Source organism: Lynx canadensis, chromosome B2 (assembly GCF_007474595.2).
Source record: "Lynx canadensis isolate LIC74 chromosome B2, mLynCan4.pri.v2, whole genome shotgun sequence".
NCBI classification, from domain to species: domain Eukaryota; kingdom Metazoa; phylum Chordata; class Mammalia; order Carnivora; family Felidae; genus Lynx; species Lynx canadensis.
Genome location: NC_044307.1, coordinates 115,889,715 through 115,912,256, shown reverse-complemented (window position 1 = coordinate 115,912,256; position 22,542 = coordinate 115,889,715). Strand labels below are relative to the sequence as shown.

The 22,542-nt window shown below is 35.9% G+C and overlaps 1 protein-coding gene across 1 annotated transcript in view; it reads left to right on the top strand.

The window, feature by feature from the left end:
* Nucleotides 1-22,542, top strand: part of THEMIS (thymocyte selection associated) — a 180,126-nt gene that overhangs the window by 19,433 nt on the left and 138,151 nt on the right. The window lies entirely within an intron of this gene.

The window sequence follows — 22,542 nt, the reverse complement described above, 5'->3', positions numbered from 1 at the left end:
AGAAGCTTTTTATCTTCGTAAGGTCCCAGTAATTCATTTTTGCTTTTAATTCCCTTGCCTTTGGGGATGTGTCGAGTAAGAGATTGCTACGGCTGAGGTCAGAGAGGTCTTTTCCTGCTTTCTCCTCTAGGGTTTTGATGGTTTCCTGTCTCACATTCAGGTCCTTTATCCATTTTGAGTTTATTTTTGTGAATGGTGTGAGAAAGTGGTCTAGTTTCAACCTTCTGCATGTTGCTGTCCAGTTCTCCCAGCACCATTTGTTAAAGAGACTGTCTTTTTTCCATTGGATGTTCTTTCCTGCTTTGTCAAAGTAACAGAAGACCATGGGGGAGGGGAAGGGAAAAAAAAAAAAAAAGGTTAGAGAGGGAGGGAGCCAAAACATAAGAGACTCTTAAAAACTGAGAACAAACTGAGGGTTGATGGGGGGGTGGGAGTGAGGGGGGGGGTGATGGGTATTGAGGAGGGCACCTTTTGGGATGAGCACTGGGTGTTGTATGGAAACCAATTTGACAATAAGTTTCATATTAAAAAAAAAAGAATAGAATTTGGAAGACTTCAATATTCAGGTTCATTTAAAAATATATATTGTAATTATATCTGTTTGATATATGCATAAATTACATTTGTAGCTACCTTCTTTTAGGGCATAATATTATTGGAAATGATGTTATGTTAAATATTTTTTCTACAGAAACTTTGGAACCATTTTTGTTATCTCAGACTTGACACTTCAGTTACTATGTAATTATGCTCCTAGGATGCCCTCAGGCCATACAGTACAGATCAATAAGAAGTTACTCTTTCAGTGTAATTAAACATTACATTAAAAAAAAATAAGAATCAAAATTCAAGTTTAAAAGTGTACAATAATTTTTAAAGTTCAATGCATTTTTATTTGTGTTCTGAAATGGAATACTTTTTTCCCTAAAATTTAGCTCCAACAGGCCTTATTTTAGGAAAAAGTCCTAAAATAGGTACATTAAAAACAAACAAAAGAAGCTCGGAAAAGAGTAATTTCAGTTGTATTACATACAAAAGCTGTAGAGGAAAATAACTGCCAGAAAATTTTTTGTGTTGTTTACTTAAGTGGAGATGTTCCAAAATGTAGACAGTTTTGTACAATGGAGTACATTATTCACATCTGTAGTGGAGCGTTCAACTTAAAATTTTCTAACCTATTTATTGTTAAGTACCAACCTTGACTATGCAACGCAAAGTTAAAAAATGGAATGCTGGCATATATTTTGCATGTAACCATATAAATACAGATTATTCATGTGCTTCCTTCATTTTGTAAGTATAAAGAAGTGACTGAGAAAGTGATTAAGTAAAAATTGTATTGTCTGCTAGATTTTCAAATGCTGTGAAATGGGCATTTTGGTTTGAGATATTAATTACCTAAACTCATTTTCATAGGTACAAATTATTATTGGTCAATTATGTCACATTGAACAAGATTTACAAAAGGAAAAGAAAATTGAAACTTTTGCCTTGAGTGTAGTGATTTATGTTTTTGTTTATTATCATACTGATAAATTTTGTTAGGCACTGCTAAATGACTAATGAGTTAAGTATTGAAAATGGAAGAGAAAGTAACTTCAAATAATGTGTAAAAAAATGTGAAAAATTATTTTTAGAAATGTCTTTGATACAATATCCAAATTCTTGCATTTGAAAACTTTACATTTTAATTGGGACATCCAGTTTGTTTTACTCCTAATAAATATTTGGAATCACCACACCTTTTTAAAACCAAGATTTTAGCAAAAGCAATGAGATGAAATTTCCTTAGATGAGAAACATATCTTTTTCGCATAGAATAAAGCTTTTTAAATGGTAAGGGACTGTCATTATTTAGCAGGATTTTGTTATTTTAAAGAAAAATTATTTATTGGAAAATGGAGCAAGTTTTCTACTAATCTATGTAATGAAGTTGGCTATCCAATATTCTGATTCTTATAAACAGTAATTAGGTCTAAGGAGCTTGACTCTAGGTTAGAAGTGTTGGTTTTAGTGATTCAGCATTTGTGTCAGTTAGGAAAAGAACACCTGACATATAAACAATGTATGAATTCTAACCACAAGCCCAAGAACATTTTGTTTTTTGACTTCCCTATTTGACATCAGGAAAAGCTTAAAACATATTTAAACTATTTCTTCCAGAACTCATGAAATCAAATCATTTGAATTTTGAATTAACTGTTCATTGTCAGAGACCACTCTGCTTCTGAACATTAATAACATAGTTACTAATTTAAATATATTCCTATTTAAATAGTGTATGTATTACAGAAGTTTAAAAAAAAGTATTGAGCATGTGAAAAGAATTTATAGAATGTTGACAATAATGGAAATTTGAACTTGTCTTAGGTCAGAAACAGACTAGTCCTTACCCTTGCCATCCTCCCTGCCTCCCTTCCATTCCCCTTTGTACGTTAGGCAAATGAAACTGGATACATTTACAGATGCTCTTTAACAGTAACGTACTTTAATTACCCATTAAGTACTGTAGTAAAGCACGTTGGGGGCGGGGCGTGTAAAACCCAAAGCCATCAAGTTTTTCATTCAAAGAAAGGACAATTAAGGGAATAATAATGGAGATGACACCAGAAAAAACAACAACAACAACAACAATAAAAATTACAGATCAAGTATACAGGCATTGCATTATTTTTTTTAAAAATCAGGAGAACAACGTGGCCGTGACCCTAGTGATTGGATTAGACGCGGCGGGAGTTGGGACTGGAGTGGGCTCCGGGTTCGCGCGTGGATTCTAGATCCCAGCAGCACAGGGAGGGTTCGTGCAGGCGGCCCCATCGGGAAAATGTGAAACGGGGCACCAGCCTCTGGGGAGGGCGGGTTGTAAATCCTGGAAGACCAGCTCAGCGAGACAGGTCAGGTCGGAAACGGAGCGGCAGCTCCAGCTCCTGAAATACCGTCCAGAGGCTGTGGGGACGTGACGCCTCCGCCCTCACCCCTGTCGCAGCTCTCCTGCCGCCGGGTCTCTCCCGGTGCAGCAGAGCAGCCAGGGCAGAAACAGTTTATCCACCCTCCCTCCCTAACAGCCCTAAGAATCCATTTTATCTTACCCCCGAATAATGTGTCCATTTTTTAAAAAGTAATTTTCTACACTTCTAGTAAACCTACTGTTTTTAGAATGAGACAGCATCCTAGAGCAGCAAAACTAACCTTAATTTATAGAGGCAGAGACCTGTTCAAAGTTACGTTTTTGTGCAATTAAATGTCTTGACATGCTCTATAGTAACATATGCTCATCAGGTTGTGCTCATCATATGCAGTCACTTCTGAATTGATACAGTTTCTGTCAACTGTTAGACCATCTGAATTTTCAGATAATATATCTAAGAGAATTTTTTTTTCTGGTATCTAAATAACATTATCTTGAAGTAGACTTTTTTTTTTTAAGCTGACATTTAATAAACTACTTGTTATTGTAACACGTCCTTTAAGCTTAAATGAGTGATAGAAGTAACCACTAAAGATAGAAGTAAGAATGGAAATTTTAATTTCTGCTATTAAGAACATTTTCTTCTTAACTTGGAATACTAAGCCATTCATTTGCAAATTCTCATTAAAAATTTGACAGTGAAATTAACTACTGATAGTTGCCATTCATCTAACAAGTGACCTGTAGCATTGTATTTTTTACTGTTGGGTTTCATGCTGGTTGCTTTTCTAATTTATATTCCTTTGGGGAAAAAAAAAAGAGAATTATTAAGAAAACATCATGTGTTTTTTTTAAAAAAAGCCACAGGCTCACTGCTGTTAAAAGCAGCTCCTATTATTGAAGTAACCCGTTGATGAACATTAATTTCATCCTATATAATGAGAATTAAAAAAAAAAAATCATGTCAGACTTGCTGGAGAATATGACTTTTGTTGCAAACTGACCAGAATTGATTTGTTCATTCACCATTATTAGGTTATTTTTGATAGATGTGGATTGCCCTCAATCCTTGGAAACACAACAGTAAAAGAAAACCCTAGATCAAATGTTGCCAAATGTGAAACACTTATTTGCAATTAGGCATAAAAACAGTTATATGACCAGAGAGCTTGATGTAATCCCAGCTGTTTGTCTTTTTTATAAGCTCTGATAGCACTTTGCAGAAAAGGTTCATTAGAGACTTCAATATTCCAGAAGTGGAATACAGCTACCTTTCTAGTTAATGTCAAAACTGCTTTGAATCAGCCGCTCAACCAGGGCTGTGCAACATAGGACTTATATTGAACTTATTAGATTCTAATACCCCTTTGCAAGAACAGACATGCCTATGTTACCTCTGGAATTAATGAACACATTTTGAACATCATTTCACCAACGAATCAGTCTTACTAATACTCTTCATTATGCTAATTAAGAAAGTTCTGTGTTAATAGGATTTAAATGTAGTAAGACCTGTGGCAGTTGTTTAAAGAATATGGACTTCTGATTAATCTTTTGTATATTAACTAGTCATCTTGGGTTTGTTTTTCTGATTATTGTACTTAAAATGTTAACGTTTTCCTCATCTCTTCCCCAGGGGGTCTGTAGGTTAAAACTAATGAGCACACACATATGTATCTCACTGTCTATGCTGAAGTTTGAAATAAATTACATGCACATGATAGTAATACTAAACATTTATCTTCACACATGCCCCAGATGCTCTCTTCTTCTAGCTCTCAGTGGAGATCTATCCTTAGAGTTTCTTTTGTTTTGTTTTTGTTCTTATAGTTTTATGTAAGTCCTAAATGTGTATGATTTCCCAGGCTGACATATGTAGTCCTGATTTCCCTATAACTAGTTAGTGATTTATAACAGTGTTTCTCAAACCTAAGTAAACTTTGGAATCTACTAGAGAATTTTAAATTAATTACATATTCCTGGGTTCCACCCTGGGGAATCCAATTTAGAATTTCTGGAATATAGCCCATGAATCTGGATTTTAAAATTCTTCCCAATTAATTTTTGTGCAGCCCATTGGCAAACTGTTGTTTAAGAGGAACTAGATAGGACCATCTTTACCAGAAGATAATCATTGGACAATAAAATCAGTGTATCCAGAACTGAGCTCCTTATTCCTTTGCCGTTTTTGTCTTTTTGTCAGTATCCATCATTCTCTCAGTGCCCCAGCTTCGTGGTCTGGAAGTCATTCTGGTCTCATTTTTATTTTCTTTTACCAGTTCATGGAGGTTTGCAGCTGCCATTCTACTTTAGGCTCTCATCCAGCAGCCCCTGTCTTGTGACCCCACAAACAGCTCTTGTGAGAACTTTCTTAGAGCAAGAGTACTATATTGCCTGCAGTTCAAGTCTTTCAAATCTACTGTTTTCTCCAACCATGGAGTTTTTATTTTGTAATCAGATCATTTTGGAAAGATACTTGATGTCAGATAATCTTCTAACACATGTTAATTTAAATCTGAAAAGTGATATTTTTACTTTCTGGAATGCCCTTTCCATCATCATTAATAACCAGCCATCCACATCAACTCCTTTTGGCCATAAGCACGTATTCACTACTACATATATAAGAGATTGTGCTGTGTTGCTGACATCATTAACGAGAGGACAATCCAGGTGCTGCACGGGTGCCCAAATTACCAAAGCTCTGAAGCACTTCATCAGTAACAAAATCTAGGCTCTCATTTAAGTCTCCCCGACCCCATTTTTTTTTAGTGGAAAAGGGAAGTTCTGTTTAGTATAGTAGTCACTAGCTATATGTGGCTATTTAAATTCAAAATAATTATAGTAAGTACATTTAAAAATTGAGTTCCTCAGTTACATTAGTTTCACTTGAGCTTTGTGTGGCTATTAGCTGCAGTGTTGGACAGCTCAAATTATACTATGTCCATCATTGTAGAAAGTTCTGTTGGAGAGTTCTGCTCTGGAGTTTCTGAGGGAGCCCCAAAGGGGAAAGAGGCCCACATCTTCTCCAATATTAATATAACCCATGGCCTCTGCCTCTGCTATCATGACTCTCCTGAGGACTGGCTGCAGTTTTGTGGTTTAAAATTTTCTTCGGGCTGCTTCTCCTACTTCATCTTGTCTGAATGTGTTTCTGTGTTTGAGGCTTTCTCAGTCTGTCACTGATGTGGAAAGTTGCACTGCAGCACATGCATAGTGCACGCATACACACACGCACACACACACAAACACACTTAAATTGAACTATTTTGAGAAGATTGCAGACACACACACTGAGTTAAGTTAAGCTCTGTATTTTGAGGTTATTGAGGATTCAGACACAACTATAAGCAGTAATACAGAGATCCCATGTGTCCTTCACAGTTTCCCTCAATTGTGACATCTTTACCAAATGATTGTACGTGATCACAGCAAGGATATTGATACTGATCTATTCAATATACAGAACATTTCTATCATCTCATCACTCATGTTTCCCCCCTTTTTAAAATATTTATTTTATTTTTTAGAGAGAGTGTGTGCACAAGCCGGGGAGGGACAGAGAGAGAGGGACGCAGAGCATCTGAAGTGGGCTCTGCGCTGACAGCAGAAAGCCCCCTGTGGGGCTCAAACTCACAAACCGTGAGATCATGACCAGACCCCAAGACAGACGCTTAACCAACTGAGCCGCTCGGGCACCCCTCATGTTGCCCTTTTATAAAAGCTACTCCTACTTCCTTCCCACTTTCCCAGTCACGTTCTTAACCCCTTTCAACCACTAATCTGTTAAACATTTTTATAAATTTTTTTTTTTTTGGTCCACAGATTATTTGGAGGAATGGCATTTAGTTTTCAAGTGTTTGGAGAATTTCCTGTTATCTTTCTGTTACTGATTTTTAATTTAATCCATTGTGGTCAGAGAATACTATGATTCAATTCTTTAAATACGTTGGGGTTTGTTTTATGGCACAAGATATCTTGGTATGTGTTCTGGTGGGCACTTGAAAACAGTGTGTATTTGCTGTTGTTAGGTATAGTGTTCCATAAATGTAGATTATTAGATCCTGTTGTTTGATCACATGGTTGTTCTTCTATATCCTTAGCAATAATCTGTCTAGTATGTCTATCAGTTGTTGAGGAATGGATTTAAAGTCTCCAACCATAATTGTGATTTGTCTATGTCTCTTTTCAGGATATCAGTTTTTGCTTTACATTTGTAACTGTTATTTGTCATATACACATTTAGGACTGCTCTATTTTCCTGTTAGATCCCTTGTATCATCATGTAATGTCTCTCTCTATACCTAGTAATTTTCTTTGCTCTGAGGTTTACCATACCTTTTGTTAAGATAGCTACTTCTGTTTTCCTTTGATAAACGTTTTGCATGATCGATCTCTTTCATTCATTTTCTTCAACCTGCCTGTATTGTTATATTTGAAGTGAATCTCTTGTAGATAGTGTATAATCAGATCATGTTTCTAAATCTACTCTGTCAGTGTCTTTTTATTGATATATTTAGACCATTTACATTTTATGTAACTCTGGATATATCAAGGTTCAAGTCTACCATTATATCTTTAGTTTTCTGTTTGGTTTCTGATTTGTGTTTCTCCAGCAGTGAATGGTGTGCCCTGCTTTATTATTGCCCGGTGGGGTTATAAATTCAGGCTTCCCCTTTATCCTCTGTTGACACTTGCAGGGGAAAGGATCCTCCTTATTGCTTGCCAGAGTGGGAGAACTGGCTCCTCATTGAGCCTTCACCGACACCACCCTTGATGGGAGGCATGGTAGTGCCTCATTACTATTACTCACATGGCCTTATGGTGGGGAGGTGCCTCATTACATTGGACAGTGGTGAAAGTTGTGATTTTTCACTAGACATCTGACATCAGATGGGGAGGGGATAGGGCACCTCAGTATTCCTGGGTGAGGGTGAAAGTCCAGACTCTTTCTACCTGGTTTCCCTGACAGGGGGTGGGAGCTTATTACCAGCTCACAAAGGTGTTAAGTCCCATCTCAACTCTGCCTTTTTTGATACCACCCCAGTAATGGGTGGATGAGTGTCTAATTACACTCATCAACAGTGGGATTCTAAAGTCTCCACTCATCCTTTCCTGCTATACAACCAAATTCCTTTATGTGATAAAGTGGTAATGTTAAAAGGTTTTCTTACTAGGCTGTTCCTTTCCTTACTCTTTAGCTAGAGAGAACAGGATTTGTTGGTGGTTTCGTTTTTTTTGTACCCATTGGCATTTCTAGGCTGCCAGCTTCTTCACCTTCAAGACTGGGATATATGAAGTTAGGAACATTTATGTCTAATTCATCTTCCCAGAAGCAGAAGTCCCAGCTGAAAGTTTTTAATAAGTCCTCACTGTAACCTTGAGATTAGTATGCCTGATACTTAATAAATGTTTATTGAATGGTTTAATAAGTAAATATAGTATGGATGTACTATTCATAGAGCCCAGCAGCCCAGTCCCTTTCTCCTAGTATCATGCAATTTTCTTTCATAGTAATTATCATTTTGTAATTATATATTTTTATGATTATTTGATTAACATCTTTTATTTCAATATATTTAAGTCTTCATGAAGTTGAGCCCATATGCCATTTGCTCACCATTATATCAGTAGTACTTAACATAGTTCTTTTGCTTGGCACATTGCATGCATTCAGTTAATTTGTTGAATAGATTAAAATATGAAAAAAAAGAATAATTTGATAAGCACGCAAAGCGTCATTCAGGGTGCCTTTCGGAATGGCTGTAGGGCTGTAACCTTGCCTGGTATAACAGTTACTTCTCAGCCAACTTCCATATGAAAGAAAGCACTTATTTTTTTCACTGGGAGTGTTCCTAGACCATTCCTCCCAACTCTTTTAATTATGTCAGACACGTATACATAATAGGAATACTTATTTGACACATGGGGTACATAGATAAGGCAACCTACAGCCAGAGGCTACCCGCCAAAACCACCAGTCATTCCAGAACCACCTCAGGTGGTTACTTCAAGGAATGGGGAGTCCAGTATGTCGGTACCCTTGTAACCTATTTGTGGCATACCAGGTTTCATTGGTACAGGTTGGGAATAAAGTTCATTGCCATTCTCAAGTTTCTGTTTTCTCTTCCATAAACTTCTCTTTCTTAGAGTGATTGACAAAGAAAATTTCTTCTTCTTCTTCTTCTTCTTCTTCTTCTTCTTCTTCTTCTTCTTCTTTATTCAGGGAAAACCCCACCCTCATCCATAAGAACCCACTTATCTATCATCTTGACCAAGAAAATCACACTAGCTTACAATACTATAACATTATACTAATTTATTTGGTCTTACCATCATATGCAGTAATAATGATGACATCAATGATGGCTAATATTTATTAAGTGCTAAATAGATACCAGGTGCTGGTCCATATGCTTTTAAAAATTATCTTCTTTGGGACGCCCGGGTGGCTCAGTCAGTTAAGCATCCGACTTCAGCTCAGGTCATGATCTCGCGGTCTGTGAGTTCGAGCGCCACGTCGGGCTCTGGGCTGACAGCTCAGAGCCTGGAGCCTGCTTCAGATTCTGTGTCTCCCTCTCTCTCTGCCCCTCCCCTGCTCATGCTCTGTCTCAAAAAGAAAAAAAGAAAAAATTAAAAAAAACATTAAAAATTATCTTGTTTGATCCTCAAAGTAACTATTTAAAGTAATATTAATATTCTCATTTTAAAGTTAAGGAAACTGAGGTACTATCTCCATTTTACAGATGATGATATTGCCTGAGTCATACATCTATTAAATTCAGATCCTGGATTTGAACCTGACCCTAGAGTGGCACTCTTATCTGTGATTTTTACCTAGTTAAATGCCTAAGAATGAATGGATAGAGGAATTTTATGCATGCATTGGTGCCTGTGTGTGTGTGGGTTTGATAATTGTATCTCTTCGGCAGAGATAAAGATCAGCCCTGAAATTCCATCCTGCAGTCTTCCTCAACAACAGACCTCCTGGCTTTGGTATTTCAAAGAAAACTATATGTCCCCCACCCCTGCAATGTAAGATTTACAGACACAGTGCAGCTTAATTTAAATCATGAAATATACATACCTTTCCCTCACCTTTTGGATGAGAGTCTGTTAATTGTCCTCCTAACTATATCTATTCTCTCTTTCTTTTGTAGTAATGGTTTCAGCTGTTACCACAGCTACCCAGCTAAAGATGATACTACACAGCTCGCCTGAAGCTTATCTGGGCAGCTTGATTAAGTTTTGGCCAGTGTGTTGTGAACGTATTTGATGTGTGAAATTTCTATTGTATGCCACTAAAACAAAAGAAATGTTTCCTCTTGTTCTCCATCTCTCTTTCTCATCTTTGTCACGAACTGAAATTTGGACATGATCATAGGAGCAGGAGCAGACATCTTAGAACATAACACAAAGTCTCATGTTGAGGAAATGAGAGGTTACAAAAAAGCTGGAACCAATACAGATATCATATAAACCCTGACAAGTTACCAGTAAATTGTTACTTAAGAAAGAAATAGATATTTGTTTGTTTGTTAAACAACTGTTGTTTTACGATTTGTTTCAGCAGCTGAATTGAGCTTCTTGGGTTGGGTTCACAACCATTCATTATTTTGTTTCTCAGTGTAGAGAAAGAGTTTTGGCTCAAAGATATCAATTAATATTACAGAGAAATCATTTGGCTAAACACAGCTGCCTTCAAGTCAGTGGTTGACTCAGAGATTTTCCCAGAACAACAACGGTTTATATAACTAAAAGAGCTTTTCGTGTTTTTTCTGCCCAAAAGAAAGGAACAGTCTTCTGAAAAAAGTAGTCAAATTTTCTATTCTACAGTATAGTAACCCTCCTCCCCTTTTTTCTTGGCTACGTTCAGTTCTATTAAATATCAAAAAACTTTATTAGGCTTAGCCAATGCTAAGTGTCTACTAGTTTACTTGTTTTCTTTCTTTACCATTTGTGTGTGCCTTCAATTTCCAGTTACCTAGAATGTAAACTTCCCAAAGAAAAATAATCTTTTGTTTTTGTTTGGCAGGGTTGGTTGACTTTTTGTATTTTTAGTTTCTGGTATTGTGTTCTGAATTATGTAGGATCTCGGTAGATGATATTTAGTGATTATAAGATTGAGTACTGGAAATTCTTTAAATATTATACCTGTTAGCTCAATTAGATATGAAACTTTCACTGTTTTCAAAACTTCATAGAATTATGAGGACGGTGAGCTCTTTAAACTGAGTGATTTAACATGTAGAATGAACTTTAGAATTTTATTATGTTTTATAATTTCTCAATCTCTTTCGAACATAAAATTAAAAAACACTTACCATTCTTAAAAATGATATTGAAATTCTATCTGTTGCAGACTTGTTTTAATGGGAAAAAGTTTATAAAAAAAATTATCTGATCTGCAAAAATAAATTATATTATTAAGTCACATAACTATACAATGATTTTAATCAGTGTTTATTTTAAAATATTTACAAATAAGCAAAGGGGAAGAATAGAGAGAGAAACAAATCAAGACACAGACTCTTAATTATATAGAACAAACTGATGGTTAGCAGAGTGGAGGAGGGTGGGGGGAATGGGTCAAATAGGTTGATGGAAATTAAGGAGTGCACTTGTCAAGATGAGCACCGGGTGATGTATGGAAGTATTGAACTACTACATTGTACTTGTGAAACTAATATAATGCTGTAGGTTAACTAACTGGAATTAAAATAAAAATTAAAAAAATTATTCACTGAATAAAACTATAAACTATAGACATTTTGCATAGGTGCCTTATAATAAATATTACACATGATAGAAGAACTTGAGTACATTTAATATATTTTGAGGACAATACAAATCTTTAATCTTCTCTTTACGTATCAATTATTTTTTTTTTTAATTTTTTTTTCAACGTTTATTTATTTTTGGGACAGAGAGAGACAGAGTATGAACGGGGGAGGGGCAGAGAGAGAGGGAGACACAGAATCGGAAACAGGCTCCAGGCTCTGAGCCATCAGGCCAGAGCCTGACGCGGGGCTCGAACTCACGGACCGCGAGATCGTGACCTGGCTGAAGTCGGACGCTTAACCGACTGCGCCACCCAGGCGCCCCCGTATCAATTATTTTTTTAAAAAATTCTTCAGTAAATCAGAAAACAGGGAAGGGAAAACAGGCAAACAAAGAAACAGACAAAAACAGAAAAGGAAATCTGCAGTATAAATCCTATACAACACTTTACAAATGTAAGGGTAGTGAGTTTCAACATTTTACATTTCCACCCAAGTGTAGACATTGAATATTCTGTTTATCACATTGTCAATGCACTTTTGGGAATCAAGGGTCCCACTCTGTTACAAACAAGTAGACATATTGAAAAGAGAATGCAAACCCTGTGCAACTAATGTAAGACTGATAGAGTAAAATTTTTCACAAAGATAAAAACATCACTCCCATATAAACATAAAATGAACACATGAAAGATTTTATTAAACTCACTAAATCAGAGAACCAGTGAGAGATTAAACCCATGTCAAGCATACACATACATGCATGCAAAAATACAGTCAGAAATGCTGAAATAAATTTTCCAGTATTCAAACCTGATTATCATCCTTGAATATGCAATGTTTAGGGTTATCTTTTGTACAAGGCACAGGTCAATTGTATGTATAATGGAAAAATCTATTTTTATTTCAATGGTAAATAATCATTTGTATTGCTAAGTATCATTTATATCTCTATCAATTTTCTGTAAGTCAATGTAATCATATTCAAAGCTGCATATCTCTATAGAATCAGACAGTTTCTAAAGAGTCTGCTAGATGATATTAGCTCTCCACTAAAAAGACAGCTGTTATTTGTTTTTGCTCTTTACAAGTCTTGGACAACTTCTGACAAGCTTCAACAAAATCTTGACACATGGTGTATACTAAAGGGTTAACTCAGCAGACTTTGGATGTTCAAACTCTGCACAATCTAAAGAAAGGATTGGCCTTTGACTGACTCCTTTTGAATATCTTGCCTGATACGAGTGTATACTTTGGAACTTGGGCCACCCTAGATAGCTTATGTTCATGATGTGACTTATGGTAAATGTCAGTTCTTCTATGTCTGGGGTTCTGGGCCATGCTGTATTAGTTTGACCTCTGAGGGGGTTGCTAAACATTGAGTAATTAAGGTCAGTCATATGGGCACTCCACACCTATGTAACTCACCTCTAATGTAATCCCTGGACACCAAGGCTCAAGTGAACTTCCCTGGTTGACAATACTTTATATATGTTGTCATCCACCATTGCTGGTAGAATTACATTCTGTTCATGTGACTTCAGTGGGAAAGGACAACTGGAACCTTGTCTCCTGCTGGTCTGTATCATTTCTTCATAATAAGCTATGAGTGTAAGCATAACAGCTCTTCTGAATTCTGTGAGTCCTTCTGGTAAATCATCAAACCTGAGGGTGGACATTCAGGCAGCTATTGAAGGAAGCCTTTAAAAGACAGAAGTAAGGAGCTGAGAAACTAAGCTTGTTTTTTCATGTTAATTTAGTGTTTATTAGAATGGTCATTTGTCCCAGACCATAGTCACAGATTCCTGGAGTTGATCATAGAGGACAATGGGAGGGCTACTTATGGCAGCCTCTGTGCCTCTCCCCTACTAATCTTCTTCGAGATGACTCTCCATTGAGCTCACCTCTCTCCTTCCCAGCTGGCCTCCCAAAAGATAGTCTGGGATTCCTCTATTCTCTTTACAAACTAACTTTGGAGTATAATTTCTATGACCTTCCTCTTTAGGACCTGGCTTTTACTTCTCTCAGTAAGAAACAGCTCTTATAAATCAAAAGCTTTGATTTACAAAACTAATTTTTTCCTGGCATGGCACAAAGAACAAATTTTGGGAGTAAAAAATACCATATTGGTTTTTTTCGTCTTTGCAAATACAAAAAATACTAATTCTTTTGCAAGTGGACAGGCAATTCCTTTATGTCATGCACTGAGTGCCCCCCGCCCATCTACAATCTACTATATGATAATATTCCATTATTAGATTCTTACATTCACATAAAAAGATTTTGGCAGTTGTGAAAAAAACAGTTTCCCCTTCTAATAAAGTCTATTTTTTCAGGATTATTATCTCCCCAAGTATTGACAAATTCTTTGAATCTCAGAACTAAATAATGACTAAAGCTCTCTCCTTGACTGGGAAAATAAACTTCATGTCTTGGCTTTAATGGTGGGAGAAATGCAGAAGAAGAATCCAGTTACTGATGACATATTATTTCCTTAAACTTACTACTTAGCCTTAGGACATTTTTACTTTATCTTCTATAAAAATTACTTTGACTCACTGGATGGCAGAGCCAAATATTGCTAGTGTGAAATGGCTGCCTTATTCTTCATTCAAAGATTTTTAGTTTCATGGCAAGAAACATTTGAGGGGCGCCCAGGTGGCTTAGTTGGTTAAATGTCCACCTAGATTTCGGCTCAGGTCATGATCTCTCAGTTCATGAGTTCTAGCCCGGTGCTGGACTCTGCACTGAGTTCAGAGCCTGCTTGGGATTCTCTTTCTCTCTGCCCCTCCCCCACTCATGCTCGCTCACACCCTCTCTCTCTCTCAATAAATAAACTTGAAGAAGAAGTAGAAGTAGTAGTAGTAGTAGTAGAAGAAGAAGAAGAAGAAGAAGAAGAAGAAGAAAAAGAAGAAAGCCCTCCTCAGTAGGCACTATTAACCCTCCCTGAAACACTCAAGGGCACACTTTTTGAGAAGCATGATACCATGTTATACATCTCAGAGAATGCCATTCACATTCATGTAAGTTGCACTATAAATAGTTTTATAATGGGGCAACCTATGCTGTAAGGAGTGGCCCTGAACATATTTCAGTTGTTTGACGGATTGATTTGTTAGAAAGGGTAACTGTGACAGCTATCTTCAAACATTTTAAGGCTGCCATCAAGAAGAATTAAATGGTTGTTTTCTGTATGATTCCAATGGCTAAAAATAGTTCTAATGTGTATATCCTATAGGAACACATATTGCACTTAATAAAATGTGGAGGTTCTTAACAGTGAGAATTGCTCAAAAGTGGAGTAATTTACTTTGAAATAATTGGAATCAATCACTGAAAGTGTTCAAATATAGTTTGGACAACTGCTTGGTAGATATGCTGTATAGAGACTCAGTCATTGTAATAATGTAGGTAGGATTAGATGGTATTTAAGCTCCTGTTTGACACTGAAACCTAATGATTCAAGAGATCATTAGAATTAACAGCACTGTGCTTAGAGATGTAAATGAAATTGAAACTCATCCTATGGCTGCCATCCAGCTATATGAAGTTGTGATTGTTATCAAGTTAAGTGTTTTATGCCTCAATTCAGAGAGATGGCCTGGAAAAAAATGGTAGATTCTGGGGGTCCATATTCTTCTGCCAGATTTCTTATAACTAAGCCTTTGGGAGTAAATTAGCTCAATATGAGGATTAAAAATGTTTAAAAATATAAATAAATAAATAAATAAATAAATAAATAAATAAATAAATATCAGCCAAGGGGGCTTAAAACAGGATAAGTCATAGTGCAGGACTGGGCTGGAAATATTTCATACCTGGCATGCCACCTTCAGTTGATGGATGGTCACCTGGAACTTCATGTTAAAGTTGATTATTAGGCCTGGTTGGGATTCAGCTGGACATGTGCCATTGGGATTAGTGCTGGGAGAGGAAAATGGTAGAATATAGTCTAGATATTTGTCATCTCTCTCATGCAGAATACTTGGCACTCTAGTTAGAACTCATGGAATTCATCTCCTAGGGGACTTCACCTGCTCATGGCTTTGGATCTTAGCTGTGTAGGTCCAAAAACTCAAAGAATCCAGGGTCAATTAGGTTCAAGCATTGCCTTGTACAATCAGAGGAGTATAATGTACAAATTAGAATGCCAATGTAATAATTTTCAATTAGAACTATTACTGTCAAGTTGATTAAAATTCCTGTGTTTTTTAGCCAGGGCACTCAGGCTGCTGGTGACATTGAGATAGATGAGTTAATAATACCAGCTAAGACTTAGTGTATTCGTTTAAAACTTTCCTTTTCCCAGTGTGTTCAGATTTCACTCTAACTTTCTAACTTCCTGAGACTGTATCCTGGTTCCCTTCATTGACTTTGGTCATACATGTGTACTTAATGGTTTAGAATCAACTGGCTGTGGTGAAGGACCAATTTTTCTTGTTTTCCCAGTCCATTATGGGCTGGTACTTATTACAATAAAATGCAATATAAATGAATTATTATAAAAATAAAATTAAAAAACAAAGACATACAAAATACAGGCATATCTTTTATTATTTAATTCGGTGAGCACAAAATAGCTTCAAAATTCTTACAAAAGTTTCTAAAACTTTATTCTCAATTTCTCAACCATATTTCATAGGCAGAATACTTAATGAAGTGTTCAATGCTAATGAACTTAAGGAAAATTTATAATACAGTAGAGCTTAATTTTTATGCATTGAATGAACACATTACAGTACATTGGAGCCCATGTATAATCTATTCAATCAGCATATTTATATTCATTAAATGAGATGAAGAGAACAGGTTTATTATTTTAAATGGCTTAGAAGTCTATAGTACCTTTATTTAATATTTAGGGTATAAAACATAAGCAATTATATTAAAGTATGTAAAATGTACTTGAAACCAAGGTCTTCCTACAATAATAAACCAATTTCCAGTGCAACATTGTTCATATAAAAAATTATAATACTATTTATGATATTATTTTGAGGGTTAAAACTTGGGTAAAATGTGGGGAATATTTGATCAGTAGTAGTGTAAGAAGATATAGAACCACTGACTTGTTTCATCATCATAGGAAAATGTTTCATAGATGTGTAGGAGAGATGGATATTCATTTCATACATACACATCCCAAATCCTTTTGCTCTGATAATTGTTAACACAAAGAACCACAATGATTACTTAATACCAATTTGCAAACTCATTATAGATTTATTGAACCTATTTAATTGGTTCTGCCATGAAACATCAAGTTTTTAGCTAACATAGAAAACTATGAATTTTTGTTCTTTAGCCACTAAAACTTAGTTATTTAAATGTTACACACATCACATAGAGTGGTTAAAAAGTGGGTATTTTCTGGTTTCTGGCCTCACTACTATTTTAATCTGCTATATTGGTTCTCAGACTTCAACCTTTCCAACCTATTGTGGCCTTCATTGCTTTTCTGTGTTAATACTTTTTCTTTCTCTTTTTCTTTCAGCCAAATTTTTAAGTTCTAGTTAGTTAACATATAGTGCAATATTGGTTTCGGGAGTAGCATTTAGTAATTCATCACTTACTTATAACACTTATCATAACAACTGCCCTCCATAATACCCATCACCCATTTAGCCCATACCCCACCCACCTCCCTCCATCAACCTTGAGTTTATTCTATATCATTAAAAGCCTCTTGTTTTTTCTCTCTCTTTTTTTTTGTTCCCATATGTTCATCTGTTTTGTTTCCCAAATTACACATATGAGTGAAATCATACGGTATTTGTCATTCTCCAGCTGACTTATTTCACTTACCATAATACACTTTAGCTCCATACACACTGTTGCAAATGGCAAGATTTCATTCTTTTTGATGGCTGGGTAATATTCCATTTTAATGTATACCACATCTTCTTTATCCATTCATCAATCAATGGACACTTGGGCTCCTTCTGTAGTTTGGCTCCCTGTTTATACTTCTAGAGACTCACCAATATTCACTACAGTTTCTAGCATATTCCTGTCATTAACCTTGAACTTCCTGGATAACACTTACATGCCCATCTCACAAGAAGAACCCCATATTTATAGAGATGAGACATTATACCTTAATTTTTCTTAGTGTGGCCATCATTTTTCTTACTACCTGATGCCAAAGTTTTACCCTCTTTATGTTGATATTTTGGCAGTAGGGTAAGAGAGTCTGTATGACCTTTCGAGATCATTTCCGATCAGTGTTCAAATTTATATACATTTCTGTGGTATATCCAGTGTCAACTGGTAGTATCCAACCCTAGTAAAGCTGCAAGCTTGTTGTTTCATGCCTACTTATTTCCACCTGCGTTCCAATATGATGTTCATCTATCTATTTTTAGGCATATTCTTCATATAGTGGGAATAACTTTGTCTCTGCTTTACAGGGGATGGAGATGGTCTTTTTACGGAAGACTGGCCATGTAAATGTCTGTTACAGCCATAGGCCACTTCAAGCTTTAAGCCTATGGTACACTATCTAGAGTTTCATTTAGAAAATTGAATTTATCACTACAATGAATGCCTTAACCACCAAGTACGGCATTGCTAATAAAATTTTTTCATACTTACATGTTTCCTTTGTGGGAAAGCTTCTTCTTGGTAATTTGCACTATTCTTAAGCAAAGAAAAAATATTCACACCTGTTTATGACAAGTAAAAACACATCTTCACTGGCAATCCCAATCTGACAAGGCTCTATATACACTGTCATACAATACCAATCAAACTTTGCAGATGTAATTTTTTAACTCTACACTTGTCTCAGATTGTTTCATGAGCACCACCCTCAGGTTCAGCAATATAAAGATGGTAAACTTAATGGTAAAATAGGAAACTTAACGAGTAAGAGATTCATATTGTAGAATTACCAATCTATGCCTTGTCTGGTTAATCTCACATATGCTTGTACATTTGATATTAAATATGTCAAATGATATGCTGGTTAATCATTCTTTCTACTATATTCACAATAATTTATTGTCATTTTACAGTAAAGCTAAGTTATATATAATTTAATATTCACCAAGGATCTACTAAGTGTCAAAAACTGTGTTACTAGTTGTGTTTAATGTGAGGGTAGGTATAAATATAGTTAAGAGTTATCACTTCTCTAGGAACTCATGATAAATTCTAAAACATACATAATAACAGTGGGTAGAAGATAATATCCCAATAGCAGGCTGTGATAATAATCGCATAAGGGCTGTGATAATAATCACATAAGGGCTATAATGGAGATACATGCAAACTGCTTTAGAGCACAGAGGAGAGAATAATTCTCACCTAGGTGTAAGAATCAAGAAAGACTTTGAAGAAGATGATGAATATGAGCTGAATCTTTAGGTTTTGTTGAATTTTGAAAGGCTGATGAGATAAAGGGGTGAGTGAGTGACCTGGTAGGGCAGGGGAAGGAATTAGGGAATGGAGAGAATGGGTACCTCTTGAGTAAAGGGAAAATAGCCTCTAAACAATGTAAGTTTCCTTCTCTCTGATTGCCACATGCTTTTAACTTTGTATACGAAATGGAAGAAAATCTATTGAACCAATTGTTTTGGCTGTTCCAATGTGATCATAGCATTGCTTATATGGATTGTCAAATAAGGGATGAGCTCATAAAAGGATATTAATGTGTCGTTTTTATTGAGCAAAGTAGCATTACAGAGAAGGTGATTTCAAAGGCACATGGCTCTTTCATTACAGCCTTCAGGGGCAATGTTTGATCACTGAAAACAGGCTGCTTTGTTCCAGCTTCCTCTGATGTTTGGCATTATCCTGAATACATATGCTCTGACTTGGAAAGAATCAGTCTATAAAGATTTAATAGATTCGAGATTTGCATATTCAAAATATATGTCATGGTTAAAATGAAATGAAAACTATTTTAATATCTACATCTGTATTATACATAAACACATAGTTCAGGCATATCTCAGCAAATTTTTAAAAGGCAATTACATATGTTATATGTGCTCATTCTGAGATTATGAAAGTTGGCTATTTTAAAAATTAACCATTTTACATTTTCACTGAGGAAAAATATATTTTAGGAGACATTATGTTGATGGTAATAGAGTACGGGAACCCTTCAAGTTTCAGGGATTTGTGATTTGCCATACGTTCTTGCTACCTTTCACGGACATAACTTTTTAGTGTTTTGTGTCAGCAACCACTTTCTTTATTAAAAATGAATTAATGGCATTCTTGGTTAGAGAAAATTGAAAGTCACAAATATTTAAAGGTAAATATAAAAGATTAGTATTTGCATGAGGCTCTTTTCCTTGTATGACTGAAAGAAGTGACTTTTTTTTTTTTTTCAAAAGGAGAGATTCTTGGAAAGAGACCTGAAGAGTCAAAACCTTTTTGTGTGGTGACTAATACTCTTAGAATTTTCTCCTCGTAGAATTCTCTGGCTTCTAGTCCTGTGAACTGATATATAATCTCGCATAAATTCATCTTTTAATTTTGAATTCCAGTGGAACCTTTGAGAAGGCAGTCTGATATACATTACATCTACAATTAGACACTCATCGCATCGATATTAAGCCTAACGGACTTCAGCTCATGTTCTATTTCATGTGACAAAGAAAAATCTTACCATGTCACTTCCTGACTAAAAATCTTTCTTTTTCCCTGTCCCCATTTACAATGTCCTCCAGCTCAGTGTCACTGAATGCTTTTGTATGGCATGTCCTTCCCTTTCTGGTTAATTTGAAACAGTCTCAGAACAGAACTTTTTTTAGTTATACATTTGTGGCCTAGATCACAGCTTCCCAAACATTAATGTATTTATGTGTCATCTGGAGATCTTGTTAAAGATGCAGATTCTGATTCAGCAGTTCTGGGGTCAGGCCAAGAATCTAACAAGCTCCCAGGTGATACAGTAGACCACACTTTGGATAGCAAGCCCCTAGATACATATGACCTCTCATCAAATTGATATCAGATCCTGGACCCAGATAACTGAAAATTAAGATTCTCTGACTTTGAGGTTGCATTAGACTTTGACTTCTTTGTTTATTGGTAATGTCATAAAGATGCTGCATGATCTGGACTTCCTTTTCTTTTCTAGTCTTCTTTCTTACCCTTCCTTACTTTAGATTTGAGACATTAACAAACTACTTACAATTTCCAGAATGTATCAAACTCTTTCACATCTCAGTGCCTTTTCAAATACTGTCTCTCCAACATCTTCTGTTGTTTCCTTTAAAGCTCAGCTTAGCTGTTGTCTCCTCCAGGAATCCTTCCCTAATCGCTTTACCTTGTAATTGCTTAATTAAATGCTTCCAATATTCTCCCACAATGTGCTCTATTTTCTATGTTAAAACTTTCTGATAATATGTTGTAGTGTGTGCTTACTTGTCTATTTGCTTCAAGGCAGTGCTTTTTGGGAGGAAGAGGTTATGCATTTTATCTCTGATACCTACCACTAATCACAATGCCTGACACATAGTAGGTTTTCATTAAAGTTTACTGAATGAATGAGGAAGAGTGGTGGATGTGTTGTAGTTATGCAATAATATAATGCAACATTTTCTTTCATGAGGTTTGAATGGAGAGTAATACAAACTAAAGTCATAAAAAGGTAAGTACAGAATGAGATAATACTGAAGATATAACATGTTAGTATATGATTAAGTGCCAAATGAGGATCATAAAAAAATAGCTGTTCTGAGTTCATTGGAGGAAAATGTCACTATATATTTGGTATTATTTTTTTTAAATATTCCAATTGTTCCACAAAAGATTTGAGGCAGCTAACAAACTATGTTTGGGAGTTAATGAACGTTGTGAACACATACATAGTAAGGGAATAGTATGAGAAAAAAGGGGAGTTATGAAAGTACATACTCAGGACTTGAGCAGATATACTAGCATATTTGCAAAAATGGTCCTCATTAAATACTGAACAGTAAGGATGGTGTGCTGGACTTGCATTTCCACTTTCTACCTTGGAGGCTGACTTCTGTGGCGGCATCAGCAGCTTCCTTGTCCTCTGGCTTCTGGCTGACTTTGGCCAAAGAAGGGTACCCTGGCAGAGGATCAGACGGAGGGAGAAGAGTGAGGTCAGGATATTTATTTTCTTGCGTTGCCCAGAACTGTCTGTGCCTCTGTGTAAATTGCCCCTTTGTTAAAATCTCCTTAAATTATTCTAATTCGCGTGTGCCCCCCTGCTCCCTGTTGACATTCTCTTACAGTGGCAGAGTTGTTTAATGCTAGATTGGAAGCCACTCTTAATAACTTTTAGGATAACCAATGATACTACAAAAATGTTTTCGGTGCCTGCTATATATCAGTAAGATTCTATGAGGAGGGGATTCAATAAAGAAGAATTCAGAAAGCAAACCAACCAACCTGAAGTCTTGTACTCATATTGTTCACATTTTAGTATGGTAAAGAGGATATAAATCATATTGGAGGTAGGGAAAAATTGATATGTTTAAATCCCCACAGTTCTGTAATTTTTTTTTACATCAGCCTTTCATTTACTGTTCAGGTGTAAAGTAATAATACCTCAGAGATGTAGTTTTCGAGTTGTTTCCCTTTTTACTTGGGGTAGATTATCCAGACATTTTTGCCTCTTCTCTTTCCTGTCGTTCATGTTCTGGTTATTTCACTGCTCGCTCTCCTTCCATCAGGAGATAAAAGGAAAATAAATGGATGGAAAGCTTAACTTTAGTATCTATGATAAAAGGTTTATTAGGAAAGAGACTGAAATTCTGAACTACAGTGAAGCTTTTCAGTTTATCTGGGCTGGTCTGCCCCCTATTGCCATTAAGATATCAAGAGATGTTTCCAGCTTGTCAAAAATCAAGAGATTAGATGGACAAA